Below are 27,892 nucleotides of genomic sequence, written 5' to 3'. Positions count from 1 at the left end.
ACTAAAAGAGGAGGCAGTTAGGGTAAGATATAAACAGCTATTGGAGGATAGATGGGCTAATGAGAGCATAAGCAATGGGGTCGAAGAGGTATGGGGTAGGTTTAAAAATGTCGTGTTAGAGTGTTCAGCAGAAGTTTGTGGTTACAGGAAAGTGGGTGCAGGAGGGAAGAGGAGCGATTGGTGGAATGATGTAAAGAGAGTAGTAAGGGAGAAAAAGTTAGCATATGAGAAGTTTTTACAAAGTAGAAGTGATGCAAGGAGGGAAGAGTATATGGAGAAAAAGAGAGAGGTTAAGAGAGTGGTGAAGCAATGTAAAAAGAGAGCAAATGAGAGAGTGGGTGAGATGTTATAAACAAATTTTGTTGAAAATAAGAAAAAGTTTTGGAGTGAGATTAACAAGTTAAGGAAGCCTAGAGAACAAATGGATTTGTCAGTTAAAAATAGGAGAGGAGAGTTATTAAATGGAGAGTTAGAGGTATTGGGAAGATGGAGGGAATATTTTGAGGAATTGTTAAATGTTGATGAAGATAGGGAAGCTGTGATTTCGTGTATAGGGCAAGGAGGAATAACATCTTGTATGAGTGAGGAAGAGCCAGTTGTGAGTGTGGGGGAAGTTCGTGAGGCAGTAGGTAAAATGAAAGGGGGTAAGGCAGCCGGGATTGATGGGATAAAGATAGAAATGTTAAAAGCAGGTGGGGATATAGTTTTGGAGTGGTTGGAGCAATTATTTAATAAATGTATGGAAGAGGGTAAGGTACCTAGGGATTGGCAGAGAGCATGCATAGTTCCATTGTATAAAGGCAAAGGGGACAAAAGAGAGTGCAAAAATTATAGGGGGATAAGTCTGTTGAGTATACCTGGTAGTTATTATTGAAAGAATTAAGAGTAAGACGGAGAATAGGATAGCAGATGAACAAGGAGGCTTTAGGAACGGTAGAGGGTGTATGGACCAGGTGTTTACAGTGAAACATATAAGTGAACAGTATTTAGATAAGGCTAAAGAGGTCTTTGTGGCATTTATGGATTTGGAAAAGGCGTATGACAGGGTGGATAGGAGGGCAATGTGGCAGATGTTGCAGGTGTATGGTGTAGGAGGTAGGTTACTGAAAGCAGTGAAGAGTTTTTACGAGGATAGTGAGGCTCAAGTTAGAGCATGTAGGAAAGAGGGAAATTATTTCCCAGTAAAAGTAGACCTTAGACAAGGATGTGTGATGTCACCGTGGTTGTTTAATATATTTATAGATGGGGTTGTAAGAGAAGTAAATGCGAGGGTCTTGGCAAGAGGCGTGGAGTTAAAAGATAATGAATCACACACAAAGTGGGAGTTGTCACAGTTGCTCTTTGTTGATGACACTGTGCTCTTGGGAGATTCTGAAGAGAAGTTGCAGAGATTGGTGGATGAATTTGGTAGGGTATGCAAAAGAAGAAAATTAAAAGTGAATACAGGAAAGAGTAAGGTTATGAGGATAACAAAAAGATTAGGTGATGAAAGATTGGATATCAGATTGGAGGGAGAGAGTATGGAGGAGGTGAATGTATTCAGATATTTGGGAGTGGACGTGTCAGCGGACGGGTCTATGAAAGATAAGGTGAATCATAGAATTGATGAGGGGAAAAGGGTGAGTGGTGCACTTAGGAGTCTGTGGAGACAAAGAACTTTGTCCTTGGAGGCAAAGAGGGGAATGTATGAGAGTATAGTTTTACCAACGCTCTTATATGGGTGTGAAGCATGGGTGATGAATGTTGCAGCGAGGAGAAGGCTGGAGGCAGTGGAGATGTCATGTCTGAGGGCAATGTGTGGTGTGAATATAATGCAGAGAATTCGTAGTTGGGAAGTTAGGAGGAGGTGCGGGATTACCAAAACTGTTGTCCAGAGGGCTGAGGAAGGGTTGTTGAGGTGGTTCGGACATGTAGAGAGAATGGAGCGAAACAGAATGACTTCAAGAGTGTATCAGTCTGTAGTGGAAGGAAGGCGGGTGTAAAGGAGGTTTTGTGTGCGAGGGGCTTGGACTTCCAGCAGGCATGCGTGAGCGTGTTTGATATGAGTGAATGGAGACAAATGGTTTTTAATACTTGACGTGCTGTTGGAGTGTGAGCAAAGTAACATTTATGAAGGGATTCAGGGAAACCGGCAGGCCGGACTTGAGTCCTGGAGATGGGAAGTACAGTGCCTGCACTCTGAAGGAGGGGTGTTAATGTTGCAGTTTAAAAGCTGTAGTGTAAAGCAAGACAGTGATGGAGGGAATGATGGTGAAAGTTTTTCTTTTTCGGGCCACCCTGCCTTGGTGGGAATCGGCCAGTGTGATAATAATAATAATAATAATAATAATAATAATAATAAAATCTATATTAGATATGAGGTTCAATGTGTAGGACAGTAAAATGACCTCTAAACGATTCTGGGGATCATTTCTATCCCCGCTTTCGAGTCCTAAACTAGGCTGTTGGTGCTGGCGTTGGTCTGCACGCAGTCTAACCAATCCAAACCACGGTACGAGTGGGGTTCGAATTCACGGCAAGTGCATCTTAAAACTCTAGGCCATTGCGTAAGCCACTGGACCAGATGACTACAATAAGATTCATCCAGCTTGGTATATTTATACACCATAGAGAGGTTAGCATAGCCCCATTGTGACCACACACTGTGGTTATACTTGGTCACGATATCGTGAATCATGATGACTTGAGCTAGAGTTCGTCACGGCCACGTTGGCGGGAGATTCATTTGTTAAAAAATGCATTTGTAGTCACATTGGGACCCATACTACCTCCCTATGGTGTATAAATAAACCTAGGTGGATGAATCTTATTGTAGCCAGCTTGCCCAGTGGCTTATGTTCTGGCCCCACCTGTACTGTGGTTTACAATTTCGTGAGTCAGCGTATGCACTGTCCCGGAATGCACTCCAACGTAGGCAGCCCGCCTCAGCTAATCAGCAATTGACTTTAATGAACTTAACAAGTTCCCTCTTGAAGGCAGCTAGGGTTTGTTAGTAATTTCCCTTATGAAGGGAGAGTTTTGAAAAATTCTAGTCCATTAACTCTTATCGAGTTATTTTTTAGTATACGTTGCAGTATTTTTTTGCACCATCTCTTCAAATCACTTGTTCTCTCTAGGCTGGAGTACTGCTGTGCGCTAACTGCCCCCTTCAAGGCAGGCGAAATTGCTGACCCGGAGAATGTACAGAGCATTTTCACGGCACACATAAGTGCGATAAAGCACCTAAATTACTGGGAACAGATGAAATTCCTTGATTTGTATTCCCTGGAACGCAGGCGAGAAAGATACATGATAATATATACTTGGAAAATCCTAGAGGGATTAGTACCAAACTTGCACACAAAAATCACTCCGTACGAACGCAAAAGAATCGGCAGAAAGTGCGACATTCCTACAATGAAAAGCAGGGGCGCCACGAGTACATTAGGAGACAACACAGTAAGTGTCAGGGACCCAAGACTGTTCAACTGCCTCCCAGCATACATACGGGGAATTACCAATAGACCTTTGGCTGTCTTCAAGAAGGCGCTGGACAGGCACCTAAAGTCAGTACCTGATCAGCCGGGCTATGGTTCGTACGTTGGTTTACGTGCGACCAACAGTAACAGCATGGTTTATCAGACCTTGATCCGCCACGAGGCCTGGTCTCAGACCGGACCGCGGGGACGTTGACCTCCGAAACCTTCTCCAGGCATACTCCAGGTATCTGCTGAGACTCTTGCTCTTCTAGGTTGTAATTTCGGTTTGCAGATTTGGGTCCTGTCCCATTAGAATTCTCCAGATGTAAATTATAACATTCTCGCCTACATTTCAGAGAATGCAGTTCTTGGAGTGTTCTCCCTAACTTGAGTGCTTGTCTCTGTACCTGCATTGAAGATTTTATGTACATTGTCTAGTTTTGCAGTTTCTCGTTAAACTTCCACTCTCCTGAATAGTTTGAGTTTGCTTTATTCTTCGCTCCAGTGTTTCTGTCTCTGATTTTTCAGTTGATGAGATACTGAAATTTCCCCTAATTAAACATCATATTTGGTCCACTAGGTAGTAGGTTGGTAGACAGCAACCACCCAGGGAAGTACTACCGTCCTGCCAGATGACTGTGAAACAGAAACCTGTAACTGTTTTGCATGATGGTAGGATTGCTGGTTTCTTTTTCTGTCTCATAAACACGCTAGATAACAGGGATATCTTGCTACTCCTACTAACACTTTGGTCACACTTCACAGACACGCATATGCATATATATATATACATACATCTAGGTTTTTCTCCTTTTTCTAAATAGTTCTTGTTCTTCTTTATTTCTTCTATTGTCCATGGGGAAGTGGAAAAGAATCTTTCCTCCGTAAGCCATGCGTGTCGTATGAGGCGACTAAAATGCCGGGAGCAATGGGCTAGTAACCCCTTCTCCTGTAGACACTTACTAAAAAAGAGAAGAAGAAAAACTTTATAAAACTGGGATGCTTAAATGTGCGTGGATGTAGTGCGGATGACAAGAAACAGATGATTGCTGATGTTATGAATGAAAAGAAGTTGGATGTCCTGGCCCTAAGCGAAACAATGCTGAAGGGGGTAGGAGAGTTTCAGTGGGGGGAAATAAATGGGATTAAATCTGGAGTATCTGAGAGAGTTAGAGCAAAGGAAGGGGTAGCAGTAATGTTAAATGATCAGTTATGGAAGGAGAAAAGAGAATATGAATGTGTAAATTCAAGAATTATGTGGATTAAAGTAAAGGTTGGATGCGAGAAGTGGGTCATAATAAGCGTGTATGCACCTGGAGAAGAGAGGAATGCAGAGGAGAGAGAGAGATTTTGGGAGATGTTAAGTGAATGTATAGGAGCCTTTGAACCAAGTGAGAGAGTAATTGTGGTAGGGGACCTGAATGCTAAAGTAGGAGAAACTTTTAGAGAGGGTGTGGTAGGTAAGTTTGGGGTGCCAGGTGTAAATGATAATGGGAGCCCTTTGATTGAACTTTGTATAGAAAGGGGTTTAGTTATAGGTAATACATATTTTAAGAAAAAGAGGATAAATAAGTATACAAGATATGATGTAGGGCTAAATGACAGTAGTTTGTTGGATTATGTATTGGTAGATAAAAGACTGTTGAGTAGACTTCAGGATGTACATGTTTATAGAGGGGCCACAGATATATCAGATCACTTTCTAGTTGTAGCTACACTGAGAGTAAAAGGTAGATGGGATACAAGGAGAATAGAAGCATCAGGGAAGAGAGAGGTGAAGGTTTATAAACTAAAAGAGGAGGCAGTTAGGGTAAGATATAAACAGCTATTGGAGGATAGATGGGCTAATGAGAGCATAGGCAATGGGGTCGAAGAGGTATGGGGTAGGTTTAAAAATGTAGTGTTAGAGTGTTCAGCAGAAGTTTGTGGTTACAGGAAAGTGGGTGCGGGAGGGAAGAGGGGCGATTGGTGGAATGATGATGTAAAGAGTTTTTACAAAGTAGAAGTGATGCAAGGAGGGAAGAGTATATGGAGAAAAAGAGAGAGGTTAAGAGAGTGGTGAAGAAATGTAAAAAAGAGAGCAAATGAGAGAGTGGGTGAGATGTTATCAACAAATTTTGTTGAAAATAAGAAAAAGTTTTGGAGTGAGATTAACAAGTTAAGAAAGCCTAGAGAACAAATGGATTTGTCAGTTAAAAATAGGAGAGGAGAGTTATTAAATGGAGAGTTAGAGGTATTGGGAAGATGGAGGGAATATTTTGAGGAATTGTTAAATGTTGATGAAGATAGGGAAGCTGTGATTTCGTGTATAGGGCAAGGAGGAATAACATCTTGTAGGAGTGAGGAAGAGCCAGTTGTGAGTGTGGGGGAAGTTCGTGAGGCAGTAGGTAAAATGAAAGGGGGTAAGGCAGCCGGGATTGATGGGATAAAGATAGAAATGTTAAAAGCAGGTGGGGATATAGTTTTGGAGTGGTTGGTGCAATTATTTAATAAATGTATGGAAGAGGGTAAGGTACCTAGGGATTGGCAGAGAGCATGCATAGTTCCTTTGTATAAAGGCAAAGGGGATAAAAGAGAGTGCAAAAATTATAGGGGGATAAGTCTGCTGAGTATACCTGGTAAAGTGTATGGTAGAGTTATTATTGAAAGAATTAAGAGTAAGACGGAGAATAGGATAGCAGATGAACAAGGAGGCTTTAGGAAAGGTAGGGGGTGTGTGGACCAGGTGTTTACAGTGAAACATATAAGTGAACAGTATTTAGATAAGGCTAAAGAGGTCTTTGTGGCATTTATGGATTTGGAAAAGGCGTATGACAGGGTGGATAGGGGGGCAATGTGGCAGATGTTGCAAGTGTATGGTGTAGGAGGTAGGTTACTGAAAGCAGTGAAGAGTTTTTACGAGGATAGTGAGGCTCAAGTTAGAGTATGTAGGAAAGAGGGAAATTATTTCCCAGTAAAAGTAGGCCTTAGACAAGGATGTGTGATGTCACCGTGGTTGTTTAATATATTTATAGATGGGGTTGTAAGAGAAGTAAATGCGAAGGTCTTGACAAGAGGCGTGGAGTTAAAAGATAAAGAATCACACACAAAGTGGGAGGTGTCACAGTTGCTCTTTGCTGATGACACTGTGCTCTTGGGAGATTCTGAAGAGAAGTTGCAGAGATTGGTGGATGAATTTGGTAGGGTATGCAAAAGAAGAAAATTAAAGGTGAATACAGGAAAGAGTAAGGTTATGAGGATAAAAAGATTAGGTGATGAAAGATTGAATATCAGATTGGAGGGAGAGAGTATGGAGGAGGTGAATGTATTCAGATATTTGGGAGTGGATGTGTCAGCGGATGGGTCTATGAAAGATGAGGTGAATCATAGAATTGATGAGGGAAAAAGGGTGAGTGGTGCACTTAGGAGTCTGTGGAGACAAAGAACTTTGTCCTTGGAGGCAAAGAGGGGAATGTATGAGAGTATAGTTTTACCAACGGTCTTATATGGGTGTGAAGCATGGGTGATGAATGTTGCAGCGAGGAGAAGGCTGGAGGCAGTGGAGATGTCATGTCTGAGGGCAATGTGTGGTGTGAATATAATGCAGAGAATTCGTAGTTTGGAAGTTAGGAGGTGCGGGATTACCAAAACTGTTGTCCAGAGGGCTGAGGAAGGGTTGTTGAGGTGGTTCGGACATGTAGAGAGAATGGAGCGAAACAGAATGACTTCAAGAGTGTATCAGTCTGTAGTGGAAGGAAGGCGGGGTAGGGGTCGGCCTAGGAAAGGTTGGAGGGAGGGGGTAAAGGAGGTTTTGTGTGCGTGGGGCTTGGACTTCCAGCAGGTATGCATGAGCGTGTTTGATAGGAGTGAATGGAGACAAATGGTTTTTAATACTTGACGTGCTGTTGGAGTGTGAGCAAAGTAACATTTATGAAGGGGTTGAGGGAAACCGGCAGGCCGGACTTGAGTCCTGGAGATGGGAAGTACAGTGCCTGCACTCTGAAGGAGGGGTGTTAATGTTGCAGTTTAAAAACTGTAGTGTAAAGCACCCTTCTGGCAAGACAGTGATGGAGTGAATGATGGTGAAAGTTTTTCTTTTTCGGGCCACCCTGCCTTGGTGGGAATCGGCCAGTGTGATGATAATAAAAAAAAATTTGGTCCACTGGATGTCTGAGCATTTATCTTTATATCATTATTTTCAAATGACGCAGAGACATTTTTAAATTAAGTTACATATACATTGTCGACATCCTAAGAAATCGTAAGATTGTAAGTGAATCTGATGATTCCAGCTGTTAATTTTTGGCAGTACAAGACTGGTCAAGGGTCGGGCTGCGGGAGGAGGAAAACCTTTAAAACCCATCAGTGTCATATCAGAGGTGAAGTATAACATCTAAACATTTTTTTTGACAAAATGGTTTTAAAATTACTGTTTGTGCAACATTTTGGTGCAATATGCTATATGAATTTTCAGCTTTGTAGCCCTCAAGCGATAGTTTTAATTAAGAATTATATTTTCATAAGGGATTTTATTTATGCTAAATATTACAAAAAAATAGTGTATTAAAAATGGGGGAAAAGTAGAGAATGCCTGAGGTAGAGAGAAAAAAGAATGTGGGAGGGGAAAAGAGAGGAAGGACGAATGGGAACAGGGAGGGAAAGATTTATATTTAAGATTATTATATAAAATATTTTCTCCGGTGAGATATACGGGAGAAGCTTGAAGTCTCTTCAGTTGTATTCCTTGGAGCGTAGGCGAGAAAGCTTCAAAATAATTTACACCTAGAAGACCCTAGAGGAACTTTCCAAAACTTCACACCAAAATCACTCCATAGAAAAGTACCTTCAGTAACTGGCAGGGACGCAGCAGTACACTAATAGAGAACTCGACGAGTGTCAGAGGTCCCCGACTCTTCAACGCCCTCCCCCCATTCATACAGGGAATTACCAACAACCTCTGGTGGTCTTCAAGAGGGAACTGGACAAGCTCCTCCAGTCAGTTCCTGACCAGCCAGGCTGTGATTCGTACGTTGCATTGTGCGTGGCCAGCAGTAACAACCTTGTTGATCAATCCTTGATCCACCGAGAGGTATAGTCTGGCACCAGGTCACGAGAACATTGACCCCAGAAAGCTTCCTTCAGGTATATTTCATGTACCAGATCGGTGTACCAGGGATACCTTCCCTTAGTGCACTCACGTAGGACGGAGGACCGGGGATACCTTCCCTTAGTGCACTCAGGAAGGACGGAGGACCGGGGATACCTTCCCTTAGTGCACTCAGGAAGGACGGAGGACCGGGGATACCTTCCCTTAGTGCACTCAGGTAGGACAGAGGACCGGGGATACCTTCCCTTAGTGCACTCAGGAAGGACGGAGGACCGGGGATACCTTCCCTTAGTGCACTCAGGAAGGACGGAGGACCGGGGATACCTTCCCTTAGTGCACTTAAATGGGATGGAGGACCGGGGATACCTTCCCTTAGTGCACTCAGGAAGGACGGAGGACCGGGGATACCTTCCCTTAGTGCACTCAGGAAAGACGGAGGACCGGGGATACCTTCCCTTAGTGCACAGGAAGGACCGGGAATACCTTCCCTTAGTGCACTCAGGAAGGACGGAGGACCGGGGATACCTTCCCTTAGTGCACTCAGGAAGGAGGGAGGACCGGGGATACCTTCCCTTAGTGCACTTAAATGGGATGGAGGACCGGGGATACCTTCCCTTAGTGCACTCAGGAAGGACGGAGGACCGGGGATACCTTCCTTTAGTGCACTCACGTAGGACGGAGGACCGGGGATATACCTTAGGACGGAGGACCGGGGATACCTTAGTGCACTCAGGTAGGACGGAGGACCGGGGATACCTTAGTGCACTCAGGTAGGACGGAGGACCGGGGATACCTTAGTGCACTCAGGTAGGACGGAGGGCCGGGGATACCTTAGTGCACTCAGGTAGGACGGAGGACCGGGGATACCTTAGTGCACTCAGGTAGGACGGAGGGCCGGGGATACCCTTAGTGCACTCAGGTAGGACGGAGGACCGGGGATACCTTAGTGCACTCAGGTAGGACGGAGGACCGGGGATACCTTAGTGCACTCAGGTAGGACGGAGGACCGGGGATACCTTAGTGCACTCAGGTAGGACGGAGGACCGGGGATACCTTAGTGCACTCAGGTAGGACGGAGGACCGGGGATACCTTAGTGCACTCAGGTAGGACGGAGGACCGGGGATACCTTAGTGCACTCAGGTAGGACGGAGGGCCGGGGATACCTTAGTGCACTCAGGTAGGACGGAGGACCGGGGATACCTTAGTGCACTCAGGTAGGACGGAGGACCGGGGATACCTTAGTGCACTCAGGTAGGACGGAGGACCGGGGATACCTTAGTGCACTCAGGTAGGACGGAGGGCCGGGGATACCTTAGTGCACTCAGGTAGGACGGAGGACCGGGGATACCTTAGTGCACTCAGGTAGGACGGAGGGCCGGGGATACCCTTAGTGCACTCAGGTAGGACGGAGGACCGGGGATACCTTAGTGCACTCAGGTAGGACGGAGGACCGGGGATACCTTAGTGCACTCAGGTAGGACGGAGGACCGGGGATACCTTAGTGCACTCAGGTAGGACGGAGGACCGGGGATACCTTAGTGCACTCAGGTAGGACGGAGGACCGGGGATACCTTAGTGCACTCAGGTAGGACGGAGGACCGGGGATACCTTAGTGCACTCAGGTAGGACGGAGGGCCGGGGATACCTTAGTGCACTCAGGTAGGACGGAGGGCCGGGGATACCTTAGTGCACTCAGGTAGGACGGAGGGCCGGGGATACCTTCCCTTAGTGCACTCAGGTAGGACGGAGGGCCGGGGATACCTTCCCTTAGTGCACTCAGGTAGGACGGAGGACCGGGGATACCTTAGTGCACTCAGGTAGGACGGAGGACCGGAGATACCTTAGTGCACTCAGGTAGGACGGAGGGCCGGGGATACCTTAGTGCACTCAGGTAGGACGGAGGACCGGGGATACCTTAGTGCACTCAGGTAGGACGGAGGACCGGGGATACCTTAGTGCACTCAGGTAGGACGGAGGACCGGGGATACCTTAGTGCACTCAGGTAGGACGGAGGACCGGGGATACCTTAGTGCACTCAGGTAGGACGGAGGACCGGGGATACCTTAGTGCACTCAGGTAGGACGGAGGACCGGGGATACCTTAGTGCACTCAGGTAGGACGGAGGACCGGGGATACCTTAGTGCACTCAGGTAGGACGGAGGACCGGGGATACCTTAGTGCACTCAGGTAGGACGGAGGACCGGGGATACGTTAGTGCACTCAGGTAGGACGGAGGACCGGGGATACCTTAGTGCACTCAGGTAGGACGGAGGACCGGGGATACCTTAGTGCACTCAGGTAGGACGGAGGACCGGGGATACCTTAGTGCACTCAGGTAGGACGGAGGACCGGGGATACCTTAGTGCACTCAGGTAGGACGGAGGACCGGGGATACCTTAGTGCACTCAGGTAGGACGGAGGACCGGGGATACCTTAGTGCACTCAGGTAGGACGGAGGGCCGGGGATACCTTAGTGCACTCAGGTAGGACGGAGGGCCGGGGATACCTTAGTGCACTCAGGTAGGACGGAGGACCGGGGATACCTTAGTGCACTCAGGTAGGACGGAGGACCGGGGATACCTTAGTGCACTCAGGTAGGACGGAGGGCCGGGGATACCTTAGTGCACTCAGGTAGGACGGAGGACCGGGGATACCTTAGTGCACTCAGGTAGGACGGAGGGCCGGGGATACCTTAGTGCACTCAGGTAGGACGGAGGGCCGGGGATACCTTCCCTTAGTGCACTCAGGTAGGACGGAGGACCGGGGATACCTTAGTGCACTCAGGTAGGACGGAGGACCGGGGATACCTTAGTGCACTCAGGTAGGACGGAGGACCGGGGGTACCTTAGTGCACTCAGGTAGGACGGAGGGCCGGGGATACCTTAGTGCACTCAGGTAGGACGGAGGACCGGGGATACCTTAGTGCACTCAGGTAGGACGGAGGACCGGGGATACCTTAGTGCACTCAGGTAGGACGGAGGACCGGGGATACCTTAGTGCACTCAGGTAGGACGGAGGACCGGGGGTACCTTAGTGCACTCAGGTAGGACGGAGGGCCGGGGATACCTTAGTGCACTCAGGTAGGACGGAGGACCGGGGGTACCTTAGTGCACTCAGGTAGGACGGAGGGCCGGGGATACCTTAGTGCACTCAGGTAGGACGGAGGACCGGGGATACCTTAGTGCACTCAGGTAGGACGGAGGACCGGGGATACCTTAGTGCACTCAGGTAGGACGGAGGGCCGGGGATACCTTAGTGCACTCAGGTAGGACGGAGGACCGGGGATACCTTAGTGCACTCAGGTAGGACGGAGGGCCGGGGATACCTTAGTGCACTCAGGTAGGACGGAAGACCGGGGATACCTTAGTGCACTCAGGTAGGACGGAGGACCGGGGATACCTTAGTGCACTCAGGTAGGACGGAGGACCGGGGGATACCTTAGTGCACTCAGGTAGGACGTTGGGCCGGGATACCTTAGTGCACTCAGGTAGGACGGAGGACCGGGGATACCTTAGTGCACTCAGGTAGGACGGAGGACCGGGGATACCTTAGTGCACTCAGGACGGAGGACCGGGGATACCTTAGTGCACTCAGGTATAACGGAGGGCCGGGGATACCTTAGTGCACTCAGGTAGGACGGAGGACCGGGGATACCTTAGTGCACTCAGGTAGGACGGAGGACCGGGGATACCTTAGTGCACTCAGGTAGGACGGAGGGCCTGGGATACCTTAGTGCACTCAGGTAGGACGGAGGACCGGGGATACCTTAGTGCACTCAGGTAGGACGGAGGGCCGGGGATACCTTAGTGCACTCATGTGGAATTCGTATTTTTTTCGTTCAGTTCAGCAACTTCTTCTTTTGTAAAATCTTCTTTCTGTTTTTGTTTAGCCTCCGTTTTTGTCATTCTCTGCTGCTTATGTACGTTATGTACGTTATGTACGTTACAGACGTTCTTCACTTGAGCTTTCATATTTTCCATGCGTTGTTATACATTACTTACAATGTTCTCTCATGCGTTGTTATACATTACTTACAATGTTCTCTCATGAGTTGTTATACATTACTTACAATGTTCTCTCATGCGTTGTTATACATTACTTACAATGTTCTCTCATGCGTTGTTATACATTACTTACAATGTTCTCTCATGAGTTGTTATACATTACTTACAATGTTCTCTCATGCGTTGTTATACATTACTTACAATGTTCTCTCATGAGTTGTTATACATTACTTACCATGTTCTCTCATGAGTTGTTATACATTACTTACCATGTTCTCTCATGCGTTGTTATACATTACTTACAATGTTCTCTCATGAGTTGTTATACATTACTTACCATGTTCTCTCATGCGTTGTTATACATTACTTACCATGTTCTCTCATGCGTTGTTATACATTACTTACAATGTTCTCTCATGAGTTGTTATACATTACTTACAATGTTCTCTCATGCGTTGTTATACATTACTTACAATGTTCTCTCATGCGTTGTTATACATTACTTACAATGTTCTCTCATGCAAGTATTGAAGGTTCTTTGTTTATTTTCTCCTCCAGGTTGGTAGTTGTTGCAGGAGTGATGTTAACCCTAGTAAGGTATACTTGTACAAGCACTCTTCATCTAGTACATTCGGGTATGAAGAATTATTCACATGCGCACCATCTGGGTATATTTATTTGTTTCTCCATCCAGTGACTTTATCAATACAATTCAAGGACATAATGTGAAGGACGAGGTAATTATTACTAAGTTGGTGAGGAACACTGTAGACTTAGAGTACGATGCTCATCACCAACTCTGAGGCTGAGGGACTCGTTACCTCGTCTTTTGTATGTTTACCTGGAGTTTACCTGGAGAGAGTTCCGGGGGTCAACGCCCCCGCGGCCCGGTCTGTGACCAGGCCTCCTTAGGTCAGTGTCCCAGGATGCGACCCACACCAGTCGACTAACACCCAGGTACCCATTTTACTGATGGGGAACATAGACAACAGGTGGAAAGAAACACGTCCAATGTTTCTACTCTGGCTGGGAATCGAACCCAGGCCCTCACCGTGTGAAGCGAGAGCGTTAGCCACCAGGCTATGTTCTTGTATTGGTAAAGCCACTGGATGGCGAAACATCTACAAGTAGAGATACCCAGATATTGCACATGTCTAATTCTTCATCTACTTGGTGTAGAGAGTCATTGGATATCTTATTGTTGTGGGTATTGTATACCATTCACGTACATAACCGGGTATGCTATACCCGTTGAGACAAATATTAAAATATAATTGATTTAATCAGAATTTACTGTTGATGATAAACTACACAGTGAAATCTGTCCTCTGAGTCAACCTGCCAGAGTACAACATACCCAGGAAACATGCCATAGGTATCAAGTCACCTGTATCTTAAACTGATAAACTAGACACATGTTTAACATCTGGGTATCTTTACTTGTAGAGGTTTCGCCATCTAGTGGCTTTATCACTACAATACATTAGGTCCATGTAATGTATTGATAAAGTCTCTGGATATCGAAACGTCTACATTCTACAAGATACCCAGATGTTGCACATACGTCTAATTTATCATCTTGTCGGTAATGAATATCAGTGATGCATCTTCCCGTGGAACTTGTTTGTACTGAAGGGAAGTTGTGATGAGTATTGTTATTCTAATCAGTGAGTATTGTACTCTGGCTCGCTGTTTTGCTTTGAGTAGTATGGGAGAGGGTAAGGTTATCTTTGCTCTGCTAATACACTAACGAATTTATATCCACTAAGGAATTAACAGAACTAAACTGGGTATATAAGTTCCCTCAGTCAGGCTGGATAGTTGCACTTGAAATTCGTTGCTCGATGTGCTTTTGGATAGAATTAGTTGGTATGATTTTTTAGGATTTTTCAGGGTAGAGCAAATATCAGAAACACTGCTGGGACGAGTGTAGAAGTCTTCAAGCGGAAACTGGACAAGTATCTTCACCAAGTGCCACATCAACCAGGCTGTGATGGATATATGGGGCAGCTGGCCACCACCAACAACAGCTTGTAGAATTACCTACAAATATTTCTGTTAGTGGTTGGATTTGAGAATGTGTGTTTCCATGTTCCTCCTGTGTTATGTTCTTGTGTAGTATTAGCAGCAGAGACTATGTGATGGCAGGATTATTGTTTTAACGAGGATTTTTGCTAATACTTCAGAGATGAGGAAGCTGCCTTTATTTTGCTGGATTATGTTAGAAACAGCGATTAATGATGTATTGTCATGTAACGGCTTGATAAAACTCCTGGAGAGCGAAACGTTGCCACAAAATATCACATTAGTTGCACTTTTGTTCTTTTACGCAACAACAGCCTGGTTGACCAGGCAAGTACCTGACGAGCCTGGCCCATGGCCGGGTTCCGGGAGTAGAAAAACTCTCGAAACCTATCAAAGGTATATCAAAAAGTATACCTTGAGGGTGTTCCAGGGGTTAGCGCCCCCGCGGCACGGTTCATGACCAGACCAGAGGAAGAGGGTGTGTTTGGTTACCTAAAAAAAGTCTTGCATAATTTGTATAAACTTGTCTTTGCCTTGAATCATCAGCATTGTCTTAATGTGATGATTTATCGTCAGCTTTCTAGCTACCTTATTCAGCATTGATAACTTCTGATATATTGACAAACACTAACAGTCTGCCATTATAAATGTCTGACAATGTTATTAAAGTTAAAAACTTGGCACACAACCACATACTCTTGTGCTACCGTCCACACGATGGAAATAAGAGGCATAATAAGCGAGAGGAAGTTGTGGGAAGCAGGAAGGAGAAGGACGAAGCAGGGAAGGAACGGAGGAAACCTGAAATTCGTTGCTCAAAGATTTTTGATAGAATTAGTTTGCAGAAACACTGCTGGGACAAGTGTAGAAGTCTTCAAGAGGAAACTGGACAAGTATCTTCACCAGGTGCCAGAAAGTCATCAAAGGTATATCCAGTAAGTACATCATAGTGATCGCGTTTTGTGTCTGTTTTTCCACTACTGACTGATGTCATAGTCCACCACCTCGGAGCCTTGTTGGACTGGAGGCGCAGCCATTGGCCACCCATGGCCCTACAGAATTACAACTACTGATGCCAATAACAAAATCCCCCCAACAAACACAGAATACAACCTCGTTCATATTTGCTAATATACAGGGCCTTAAGCCATCCACCAACAACAAAATACCTTTTATCAGTGGACTTTTAGAGGAGTCTAATGCAATGTTTGCAGCCTTCACAGAGACTCACACAAAAGATCACTTTGACAGTGAAATATGGATAAGTGGTTACAACCTTTTTAGATGCGACAGAAAAAACATGCAACAAGGGGGGGTTGGCCTGTATGTCAAAGAGTCCCTTATCTGCACGGAGTTGCTGAACACCACAACTGAGGTAGTTGAAGTTCTATCAATAAAGATCGAGAACCAAAACCTAGTCATTGTGGTTGTATACAAGCCACCAGATGCAACCTCACAACAGTTCAAGGAACAGCTACTGAAAATTGATTACTGTTTGGAAAACCTTCCAGCTCCATCCCCAAACATCTTACTGCTTGGTGATTTCAACCTAAGGCATACAAAATGGAAGAATGTAGCAAATAATGTTATAGCTGAAACAATCCCCGGAGGTAGCGCAGATGAAAGGTCACACACACATGAGCTACTAAGTCTCTGCGAAAAACACACCTTAAGCCAGCAGATAGTGGAGCCAACAAGACTAGAAAACACACCTGACCTTATCTTCACAAATAATGAGGACCTGATAAGAGACATAAGAATATAAAAAACAACTAATTCCGATCACAACCTAATCGAAGTCCAGACGTACATGCATAGGGGTCCTGATCAGCAGAATGCATGTACCTGTGAAGGTGTCTTCACAAAATACAACTTCAACAACAAGAGCATCAACTGGGACCAGGTAAACCATGTCCTAAACGAAACATGTTGGGAAGATGTCTTAAATGACATGGATCCAAACCAGTGCCTTGAAAGGATCAACTTCCTGGCAGCCGAAGCATGTTCTAGGCATATTCCCCTAAGAAAGAAGAAGAGCAGGAGTAAACTGGAGAGAGGAAGACGCTCCCTCTACAGAAGACGACGAAGAGTCACTGAGCTCCTCAGGAGTGCTAGAATATCTGATACACGAAAGGCGCTGACCAGGGAAGTGGAAACTATCGAACTTAAGTTAAATGACTCTTACAGGAACCAGGAGAGGCAGGAGCTTAAAGCTATTAGTGAAATTGAAAGAAATTCAAAATATTTCTTTTCATATGCCAAAAACAAGGCAAATACCACATCTAGTATCGGGCCCTTACTCAGACAGGATGGGACTTACACAGATGACAACAAGGAAATGAGTGAAATATTGAAATCCCAATACGACTGTGTTTATTGAACCACTAATCGGTCTGAGGATCGACGACCCAAATGATTTCTTCATGAATGAGCCTCAAAACTCCATAAATGTATGCCAGATTTCCGACGTTACCCTAACTCCGATAGATTTCGAAAATGCCATTGACAACATGCCTATGCACTCAGCCCCGGGTCCAGACTCGTGGAACTCTGTTTTCATTAAGAACTGCAAGAAACCCCTCTCGCGTGCCCTAAGTACACTATGGAGGAGGAGCTTGGACATGGGTGAAATTCCACAGTCACTCCATAAAAGTGGCAGCAAAGCATTAGCTAAGAACTATAGACCAATAGCTCTGACGTCCCACATCATAAAAATCTTTGAAAGAGTGCTAAGAAGCAGAATTGCAAATCACCTGGATTCCCAAAATCTGCACAGTCCAGAGCAACATGGGCAGGTCGCTCCTGCCTCTCACAACTACTGGATCACTACGACATGGCCTTGGATGCACTGGAAGAAAATCAGAATGCAGATGTAATATACACAGACTTTGCAAAAGCATTTGACAAATGCGATCATGGCGTAACAGCCCATAAAATACGTGCTAAAGGAATAACTCGGAAAGTGGGGAGATGGATCTTCAACTTCCTAACAAATCGAACACAAAGAGTAGTGGTCAACAGAGTTAAATCGGAGGCTGCCATAGTGAAGAGCTCTGTTCCACAAGGCACAGTACTCGCCCCCATCTTATTCCTTATCCTCATATCAGATATAGACAGAGATATACACCACAGCACCGTATCATCCTTTGCGGATGATACTAGGATCTGCATCAGGCTGTCATCTGCTGAGGACGCGGTTAACCTCCAAGAAGATATAAACAAAGTTTTCCAGTGGGCAACGGTAAACAATATGATGTTCAATGAGGACAAATTCCAACTACTCCGTTATGGAAAACTGGAGGAGATAATAACTAGAACAGAGTATACTACTGACTCCGGCCATACAATAGAGCGGAAAAATAATGTAAGGGACCTGGGAGTAGTAATGTCTGAGGATCTCACTTTCAAGGATCACAACAGTGCCACGATCGCACGTGCAAAAAAAATGATAGGATGGATAATGAGAACTTTCAAAACGAGAGATGCCAAGCCAATGATGATCCTTTTCAAATCACTTTTTCTCTAGGCTGGAATACTGCTGTACATTAACATCTCCATTCAAAGCAGGTGAAATCGCAGATCTAGAGAGTGTACAGAGATCCTTTACTGCACGTATAAGTTCTGTCAAGCACCTTAACTACTGGGAACGCTTGGAAGCACTTGACTTGTACTCGTTGGAACGCAGGAGGGAGAGATATATCATAATCTACACTTGGAAAATCTTGGAAGGGATGGTCCCAAATCTGCACACAGAAATCACTCCCTACGAAAGTAAAAGACTGGGCAGGCGATGCAAAATGCCCCCAATAAAAAGTAGGGGCGCCATTGGTACACCAAGGGAAAACACCATAAGTGTCCGGGGCCCAAAACTGTTCAACAGCCTCCCATCAAGCATTAGGGGAATTGCCAATAAGCCCCTGGCTGCCTTCAAGAGAGAGCTGGACAGATACCTAAAGTCAGTGCCGGATCAGCCGGGCTGTGGCTCGTACGTTGGACTGCGTGCGGCCAGCAGTAACAGCCTAGTTGATCAGGCCCTGATCCATCGGGAGGCCTGGTCATGGACCGGGCCGCGGGGGCGTTGATCCCCGGAATAACCTCCAGGTAACCAGGTATACAGTAAAATATTTAAGCTGTGGTCAACTTGATCAACTGCCAAGATCATAAACCAGTGAAAAGCATAATTAAGAGAATATTGTGTGAACGTCAGTGATACATTTTTCATTCTTTTACCTGCGTATATGAGATGTACTGCTGCCTTACCTAGGTTGTGTTACCTATAATGAATTAGACGTGTGCAACATCTGAGTAGCTTACTTGTGGACGTTTCGCCATCCAGTGGTTTTATCAGTACACTACATGAACATAATAGAATTATATACAGCAAGTAGTGGCTTTTTTAATTCAATACAAGGACGTAATAAAAATATATACAGCAAATAGTGGGAGATGAGGTAATTAGTCCCTCAGCCTAGGAGCAGGAACTGATTAACTCGTCTTCCACTATTTGCTGTATATATTTCTTCTAGGTCCATGTATTGTATTGATAAAGCCACTGGATGGAGAAACGTCTACAACTAAAGATACCCAAATGTTGCACATGTCTAATTTACCATCTTGTAGGTAATGAATACCACTGATATGTAATGTATTTATGTAGGTCTGTAGACTACAGGCAGCAGTAGTAAGAGCTTGATTGATCTGAGGAGTCTGGTGACAGACTGGGCTATAATAGAATAACTGGGGAAACTGGGTACAGGATGTGTTATAAAATTGAAGCATGGGAGGGCAGGCAGGAAAACACGGGGATAAAGTGATAAGTTCCTCAAGTTCCTGATCAGCCGGACTGTAGTGCATAAGCTAGACTGCTTGCAGCTGTTACTTACAGCCTGGTTAAATCAGATCATCTACGCGGAAGCTGGGTGTGGGTCGGGGTTGCTGGGGTGTTGACCCCCTGAAACACTTTACAGGTAACCTCCAAGACGGAGGAGGGAACGGCAAGGATAAGCAAGAGGGGAGTGGGGTGAAAGGGAGGAGGTATGGCAAGAGAGAGGGGAGGAAGGAGAAGAGAACAAATGCAGTTGGAGGTGGGAGTGGACAGTGGGAGGACAGTGAGGGGAAGTTGGGTTGAAAACGAGGGACGGGGTTGTGGAGGAAGGGAAAGAGTAGAATGACAGAGGAAAGAAGGGAGAAGAGTAAAGTTATTTTATATAAACTCAGAGATAAACAGTTAAATATAGTGTGTTACTATTAAAGTTATTCTTGTCCTCACTTTGATACCGCTGCACCAGCTGCTGCTGAAAACAACCAGGAGTGGCTGACACCTCTCCATACTGTGTGAGGACGTTGTGTAGTGTTGGTGGGTTGTGTCACGTTGTGTAGAGGACGTGGTGTAGTGTTGGTGTCTGTGTCACGTTGTGTTGATGACGTGGTGTAGTGTTGGTGTCTGTGTCATGTTGTGTTGATGACGTGGTGTAGTGTTGGTGTCTGTGTCATGTTGTGTTGAGGACGTGGTGTAGTGTTGGTGTCTGTGTCATGTTGTGTTGAGGACGTGGTGTAGTGTTGGTGTCTGTGTCATGTTGTGTTGAGGACGTGGTGTAGTGTTGGTGTCTGTCTCTTGATGTGTTCAGGACGTGGTGTAGTGTTGGTGTCTGTGTCATGTGTTGATGACGTGATGTAGTGTAGTGTTGGTGTAGTGTTGTCTGTGTCACGTGGTGTAGTGTGTTGTGTCATGAGGACATAGTGTAGTGTTGGTGTCTGTGTCATGTTGTATTGATGACGTGATGTATGTTGATGACGTGATGTAGTGTTGTTGTCTGTGTCACGTTGTGTTGATGACGTGATGTAGTGTTGGTGTCTGTGTCATGTTGTGTTGAGGACGTGTAGTGTTGGTGTCTGGGTCATGCGTGATGTGTGTGAGGACGGGTGTTGTAGTGTGTAGTGTTGTCTGTATCACGTTGTGTTGTGGTGAGGACGGGGTGTAGTGTTGGTGTCTGTATCATGCTGTGGTGAGGACGGGGTGTAGTGTTGGTGTCTGTGTCATGCTGTGGTGAGGACGGGGTGTAGTGTTGGTGTCTGTGTCATGCTGTGGTGAGGACGGGGTGTAGTGTTGGTGTCTGTGTCATGCTGTGGTGAGGACGGGGTGTAGTGTTGGTGTCTGTGTCATGCTGTGGTGAGGACGGGGTGTAGTGTTGGTGTCTGTATCATGCTGTGGTGAGGACGGGGTGTAGTGTTGGTGTCTGTATCATGCTGTGTTGAGGACGGGGTGTAGTGTTGGTGTCTGTATCATGCTGTGTTGAGGACGGGGTGTAGTGTTGGTGTCTGTATCATGCTGTGGTGAGGACGGGGTGTAGTGTTGGTGTCTGTATCATGCTGTGGTGAGGACGTGTAGTGTTGGTGTCTGTATCATGCTGTGGTGAGGACGGGGTGTAGTGTTGGTGTCTGTATCATGCTGTGGTGAGGACGGGGTGTAGTGTTGGTGTCTGTATCATGCTGTGGTGAGGACGGGGTGTAGTGTTGGTGTCTGTGTCATGCTGTGGTGAGGACGGGGTGCAGTGTTGGTGTCTGTATCATGCTGTGGTGAGGACGGGGTGTAGTGTTGGTGTCTGTATCATGCTGTGGTGAGGACGGGGTGTAGTGTTGGTGCCTGTGTCATGCTGTGGTGAGGACGGGGTGTAGTGTTGGTGTCTGTATCATGCTGTGGTGAGGACGGGGTGTAGTGTTGGTGTCTGTGTCATGCTGTGGTGAGGACGGGGTGCAGTGTTGGTGTCTGTATCATGCTGTGGTGAGGACGGGGTGTAGTGTTGGTGCCTGTGTCATGCTGTGGTGAGGACGGGGTGTAGTGTTGGTGTCTGTATCATGCTGTGGTGAGGACGGGGTGTAGTGTTGGTGTCTGTGTCATGCTGTGGTGAGGACGGGGTGTAGTGTTGGTGTCTGTATCATGCTGTGGTGAGGACGGGGTGTAGTGTTGGTGTCTGTATCATGCTGTGGTAAGGACGGGGTGTAGTGTTGGTGTCTGTGTCATGCTGTGGTGAGGACGGGGTGTAGTGTTGGTGCCTGTGTCATGCTGTGGTGAGGACGGGGTGTAGTGTTGGTGCCTGTGTCATGCTGTGGTGAGGACGTGGTGTCATGTTGTGTTGAGGACGGGGTGTAGTGTTGGTGTCTGTATCATGCTGTGGTGAGGACGGGGTATAGTGTTGTGTCTGTATCATGCTGTGGTGAGGACGGGGTGTAGTGTTGGTGTCTGTGTCATGGCGTGGTGAGGACGAGGTGTAGTGTTGGTGTCTGTGTCATGCTGTGGTGAGGACGGTGTGTAGTGTTGGTGTCTGTGTCATGCTGTGGTGAGGACGGGGTGTAGTGTTGGTGTCTGTATCATGCTGTGGTGAGGACGGGGTGTAGTGTTGGTGTCTGTATCATGCTGTGGTGAGGATGGGGTGTAATGTTGGTGTCTGTATCATGCTGTTCGGAGGACGGGGTGTAGTGTTGGTGTCTGTGTCATGATGTGAGGACGGGGTGTAGTGTTGGTGTCTGTGTCATGCTGTGGTGAGGACGGGGTGTAGTGTTGGTGTCTGTGTCATGCTGTGGTGAGGACGAGGTGTAGTGTTGGTGTCTGTGTCATGCTGTGGTGAGGACGGGGTGTAGTGTTGGTGTCTGTATCATGCTGTGGTGAGGACGGGGTGTAGTGTTGGTGTCTGTGTCATGCTGTGGTGAGGACGGAGTGTAGTGTTGGTGTCTGCATCATGCTGTGGTGAGGACGGGGTGTAGTGTTGGTGTCTGCATCATGCTGTGGTGAGGACGGGGTGTAGTGTTGGTGTCTGTATCATGCTGTTCGGAGGACGGGGTGTAGTGTTGGTGTCTGTGTCATGCTGTGGTGAGGACGGGGTGTAGTGTTGGTGTCTGTGTCATGCTGTGGTGAGGACGGGGTGTAGTGTTGGTGTCTGTATCATGCTGTTCGGAGGACGGGGTGTAGTGTTGGTGTCTGTGTCTTGCTGTGGTGAGGACGGGGTGTACTGTTGGTGTCTGTGTCATGCTGTGGTGAGGACGCGGTGTAGTGTTGGTGTCTATATCATGCTGTGGTGAGGTTGAGGTGTAGTGTTGGTGTCTGTATCATGCTGTTCGGAGGACGGGGTGTAGTGTTGGTGTCTGTATCATGCTGTTCGGAGGACGGGGTGTAGTGTTGGTGTCTGTATCATGCTGTTCGGAGGACGGGGTGTAGTGTTGGTGTCTGTATCATGCTGTTCGGAGGACGGGGTGTAGTGTTGGTGTCTGTATCATGCTGTTCGGAGGACGGGGTGTAGTGTTCCATAGATGTGGGAGTTTTCAACTGTCGTGTTTTTATTGTGTGGGTTCAGCGGTCAGTCGTCACGTGAGGTCACAGACCCTGAGCTGCTTTGGGGATTAGTGTGGACGGTTACAAAGCATGGCTTGCTTCTGCAGTGTTTTAAAAATTGAGGTTGGAGAGTTGAAGGAGGAGGTCTTGCTTCTCCAGGAGGAGATTAGGAGGCTGAAGGTCCACCTCAATGGGTCTGGGAGAGAGTGTGGGGTGGCTGGAGTTGTGGGGAATGAGGCTTCTAGCAGTGAGGTGCAGTCTGTCTCTCGCTGTGAGGAGGCTGTAGCTGGGGAGGTAGCAACGGATACCAGCAGTGAGGTGCAGTCCAGCACCTGCTACAAGTGGCGAGTGGTTCACAGTAATGGAAGGCGCATCAGAGTAAGGAAAGTTAAGAGTGAAGATCTGAAGGTAGGAAATCGCTTCTCTGTTCTTCAGGATGAATGTACTTCAGTGGCCAGTGAAGGTAAGGGTACTACTGCCCCTGCTAATGGAGGTAAGCGCATTCTTGTGGTTGGTGACTCTCAGGTAAGATATATTGACCGTGCTTTTTGTAATAGGAATAAGAAGATGAGAGATAGAGTGTGCTTCCCTGGAGCTGGTGTTGGGGACATTGTCAACAGGCTGGATAATATCACGTCAGGTAATGGGAACAAGCCCATTATCTGTCTCAGTGCTGGTGGAAATGATATTGGGAAGGGTAGGAGAGAAGAGCTGCTAGATAAGTACAGGTCAGCTATAGATTTCATTAAGTCTAAGGGAGGGATCCCAATCATATGTAGCATCTTGCCTAGAAGGGGAGTAGGAAATGAATGGTTGTCTAGGGCAATTGGTGTAAATTGCTGGCTAGACAGATACTGCAAGGAACTTGCAATCCCATTCATTGACAACTGGAACAACTTTTATGGCAAACATGATATGTATGCAAGGGATGGGGTACATCTCTCTGGGGCTGGGGTGGTAGCACTTGCAGACTCGATTGAGAAGGCCATTGGTGAAATGCCTATGATTTTAAACTGATGGAAGATAGAGGTATGGGTGTGTGTGGGAAACAAGCAGGTTGCAACACTTGGGTTGGAAACAGTAAATGTATAAAAGGCATTCAGCATGAAGTTATAAATAAAGACAATAGATCAGGTCAGCAAACAAAGGGGGACAGCAGAGGGCAGCAAGGGACTAGCTCCCTTAAGGTTTACTATACTAATAGCAGGAGTGTAAGAAATAAGATAGATGAGCTAAGATTAATTGCAAGTGCAGGAAACATAGATATTATTGCTATAACAGAGACCTGGCTTAATCTGAAAGATAGAGAGATGCCCTCTGAATGTCACATACAAGGCTATAAATTATTCCACACTGACAGGGTCAACAGGAAAGGTGGTGGAGTAGCGATGTATGTCAGAGACAATTTAAATTGTTGTGTTAGACAAGATATTAAATTAGAAGCGTCAGCCACTGAATCTGTTTGGTTACAGCTTCTCGAGGGCCGAGAAAAACTAATTTTGGGTGTGATTTACAGGGCCCCAAATCTTGATAGGGAGTGCAGTAAACTTCTATGGGACGAAATTCGTAAGGCATCTACATACGAAAATGTTGTGCTAATGGGAGATTTCAACTATAGACAGATTGACTGGAGCAATTTGACAGGAAATTTAGAGTCAGGTGACTTTCTTGATACGATCCAGGATTGTTTTTTAAAACAGTTTGTGACAGAGCCAACTAGGGGAAATAACCTCCTTGACTTGGTTCTTGCCAGTAGGGAAACACTAATTAATAATCTTGAGGTTAATGATGAGCTTGGGGAAAGTGATCACAAATCACTCAGTTTTAATATATCATGGAATTCCCCTAATAATGGCAATCAAGTCTCCGTCCCTGACTTTCGCTTGGCTGATTTCATAGGACTGAAAAATTACTTAGGTGGGCTGAACTGGAATGACCTGACTAAGGGTCAGGTAGGTGGTGATGGTTGCCGATATGATGCTTTCCAGGGCATAGTTCTAGCTGCTCAGTCAAATTATGTTCCAAATAGGGAAATCAGATCAAACAAAAATGATCCTAAATGGATGAACAATAGATTAAAATATCTGATTGGTCAACAGAGAGGCATATATAGGCAAATCAAAAGAGGAGAGGGGCAATTGAGAAATCGATATATTCAGTTAAAGAGAGAAATAAAAAAGGGAATTAGAAAAGCAAAAAGAGATTATGAGGTTAAAGTTGCAAGAGAATCGAAGACTAACCCAAAAGGATTCTTTCAGGTATACAGAAGTAAGATCAGGGACAAGATAGGCCCACTCAAAAGTTCCTCGGGTCATCTCACTGACAGTGATAAGGAAATGTGTAGAATTTTTAACACATACTTCCTCTCAGTTTTTACACAGGAGGATACCAGCGATATTCCAGTAATGATAAATTATGTAGAACAGGACGATAATAAACTGTGCACTATTAGGGTCACAAGTGACATGGTCCTTAGGCAAATAGATAAATTAAAACCTAACAAATCCCCAGGCCCTGATGAACTGTATGCAAGGGTTCTAAAGGAATGTAAAGAGGAGCTTAGCACACCTTTGGCTAATCTTTTCAACATATCACTACAAACTGGCATGGTGCCAGATAAGTGGAAAATGGCAAATGTGATACCTATTTTCAAAACAGGTGACAGGTCCTTAGCTTCGAACTATAGACCAATAAGCCTAACCTCCATAGTGGGAAAATTTATGGAATCAATAATTGCCGAGGCAGTTCGTAGCCACCTTGAAAAGCATAAACTAATCAACGAATCTCAGCATGGTTTTACAAAGGGGCGTTCCTGCCTTACGAATTTATTAACTTTTTTCACTAAGGTATTTGAGGAGGTAGATCATGGTAATGAATATGATATTGTGTATATGGACTTCAGTAAGGCTTTTGACAGGGTCCCACATCAGAGACTATTGAGGAAAATTAAAGCACATGGAATAGGAGGAGAAATTTTTTCCTGGATAGAGGCATGGTTGACAAATAGGCAGCAGAGAGTTTGCATAAATGGGGAGAAATCAGAGTGGGGAAGCGTCACGAGCGGTGTTCCACAGGGGTCAGTGTTGGGCCCCCTGCTGTTCACAATCTACATAAACGACATAGATGAGGGCATAAAGAGCGACATCGGCAAGTTTGCCGATGACACCAAAATAGGCCGTCGAATTCATTCTGACGAGGACATTCGAGCACTCCAGGAAGATTTGAATAGACTGATGCAGTGGTCGGAGAAGTGGCAGATGCAGTTTAATATAGACAAATGCAAAGTTCTAAATGTTGGACAGGACAATAACCATGCCACATATAAACTAAATAATGTAGATCTTAATATTACGGATTGCGAAAAAGATTTAGGAGTTCTGGTTAGCAGTAATCTGAAACCAAGACAACAGTGCATAAGTGTTCGCAATAAAGCTAATAGAATCCTTGGCTTCATATCAAGAAGCATAAATAATAGGAGTCCTCAGGTTGTTCTTCAACTCTATACATCCTTGGTTAGGCCTCATTTAGATTATGCTGCACAGTTTTGGTCACCGTATTACAGAATGGATATAAATTCTCTGGAAAATGTACAAAGGAGGATGACAAAGTTGATCCCATGTATAAGAAACCTTCCCTATGAGGATAGACTAAGGGCCCTGAAACTGCACTCTCTAGAAAGACGTAGAATTAGGGGGGATATGATTGAGGTGTATAAATGGAAGACAGGAATAAATAAAGGGGATGTAAATAGTGTGCTGAAAATATCTAGCCTAGACAGGACTCGCAGCAATGGTTTTAAGTTGGAAAAATTCAGATTCAGGAAGGATATAGGAAAGTACTGGTTTGGTAATAGAGTTGTGGATGAGTGGAACAAACTCCCAAATACCGTTATAGAGGCCAGAACGTTGTGTAGCTTTAAAAATAGGTTGGATAAATACATGAGTAGATGTGGGTGGGTGTGAGTTAGACCTGATAGCTTGTGCTACCAGGTCGGTTGCCGTGTTCCTCCCTTAAGTCAATGTGACCTGACCTGACTAGGTTGGGTGCATTGGCTTAAGCCGGTAGGAGACTTGGACCTGCCTTGCATGGGCCAGTAGGCCTTCTGCAGTGTTCCTTCGTTCTTATGTTCTTATGTTCTTGTTGTGAGTGACTGATTCCTGCTGAATGACTGGTTCTTGCTGAATGACTGATTCCTGCTGAGTGACTGATTCCTGCTGAGTGACTGATTCCTGCTGAGTGACTGATTCTTGCTGAGTGACTGATTCCTGCTGAGTGACTGGTTCTTGCTGAGTGACTGATTCCTGCTGAGTGACTGATTCTTGCTGAGTGACTGATTCCTGCTGAGTGACTGATTCCTGCTGAGTGATTGGTTCCTGCTGAGTGACTGGTTCTTGCTGAATGATTGGTTCCTGCTGAGTGATTGGTTCCTGCTGAGTGACTGGTTCTTGCTGAATGACTGGTTCCTGCTGAGTGACTGGTTCTTGCTGAATGACTGGTTCCTGCTGAGTGACTTGTTCTTGCTGAATGACTGGTTCCTGCTGAGTGACTGCTTCCTGCCGAGTGACTGCTTCCTGCTGAGTGACTGCTTCCTGCTGAGTGACTGCTTCCTGCTGAGTGACTGCTTCCTGCTGAGTGACTGCTTCCTGCCGAGTGACTGCTTCCTGCTGAGTGACTGCTTCCTGCTGAGTGACTGCTTCCTGCTGAGTGACTGCTTCCTGCCGAGTGACTGCTTCCTACTAAGTGACTGCTTCCCGCTAAGACTCCACAGGACATTCTTCCCCTGATAAGTGTTACTGTGTGCTTCTTGACTCATACTATATTCACAGGTATGTTAATAAGACATGTACCTGGTTGATGGTGATTGAGAAGACGTTTCGCCCACCAGTGACTACCAGTTCTATTAATAAGGTCCCTGGTGAACGAAACGTTTCAGTAAAATGTCGTAAGCAGAATATTGTTTCTTGTTAATATAGCTGTTTGTTGTGGGTTGTA

This window comes from Cherax quadricarinatus, chromosome 75 (genome assembly GCF_038502225.1).
Source record: "Cherax quadricarinatus isolate ZL_2023a chromosome 75, ASM3850222v1, whole genome shotgun sequence".
In the NCBI taxonomy this organism is placed as follows: Eukaryota; Metazoa; Arthropoda; class Malacostraca; order Decapoda; family Parastacidae; genus Cherax; species Cherax quadricarinatus.
This window is presented reverse-complemented; position numbering follows the sequence as displayed.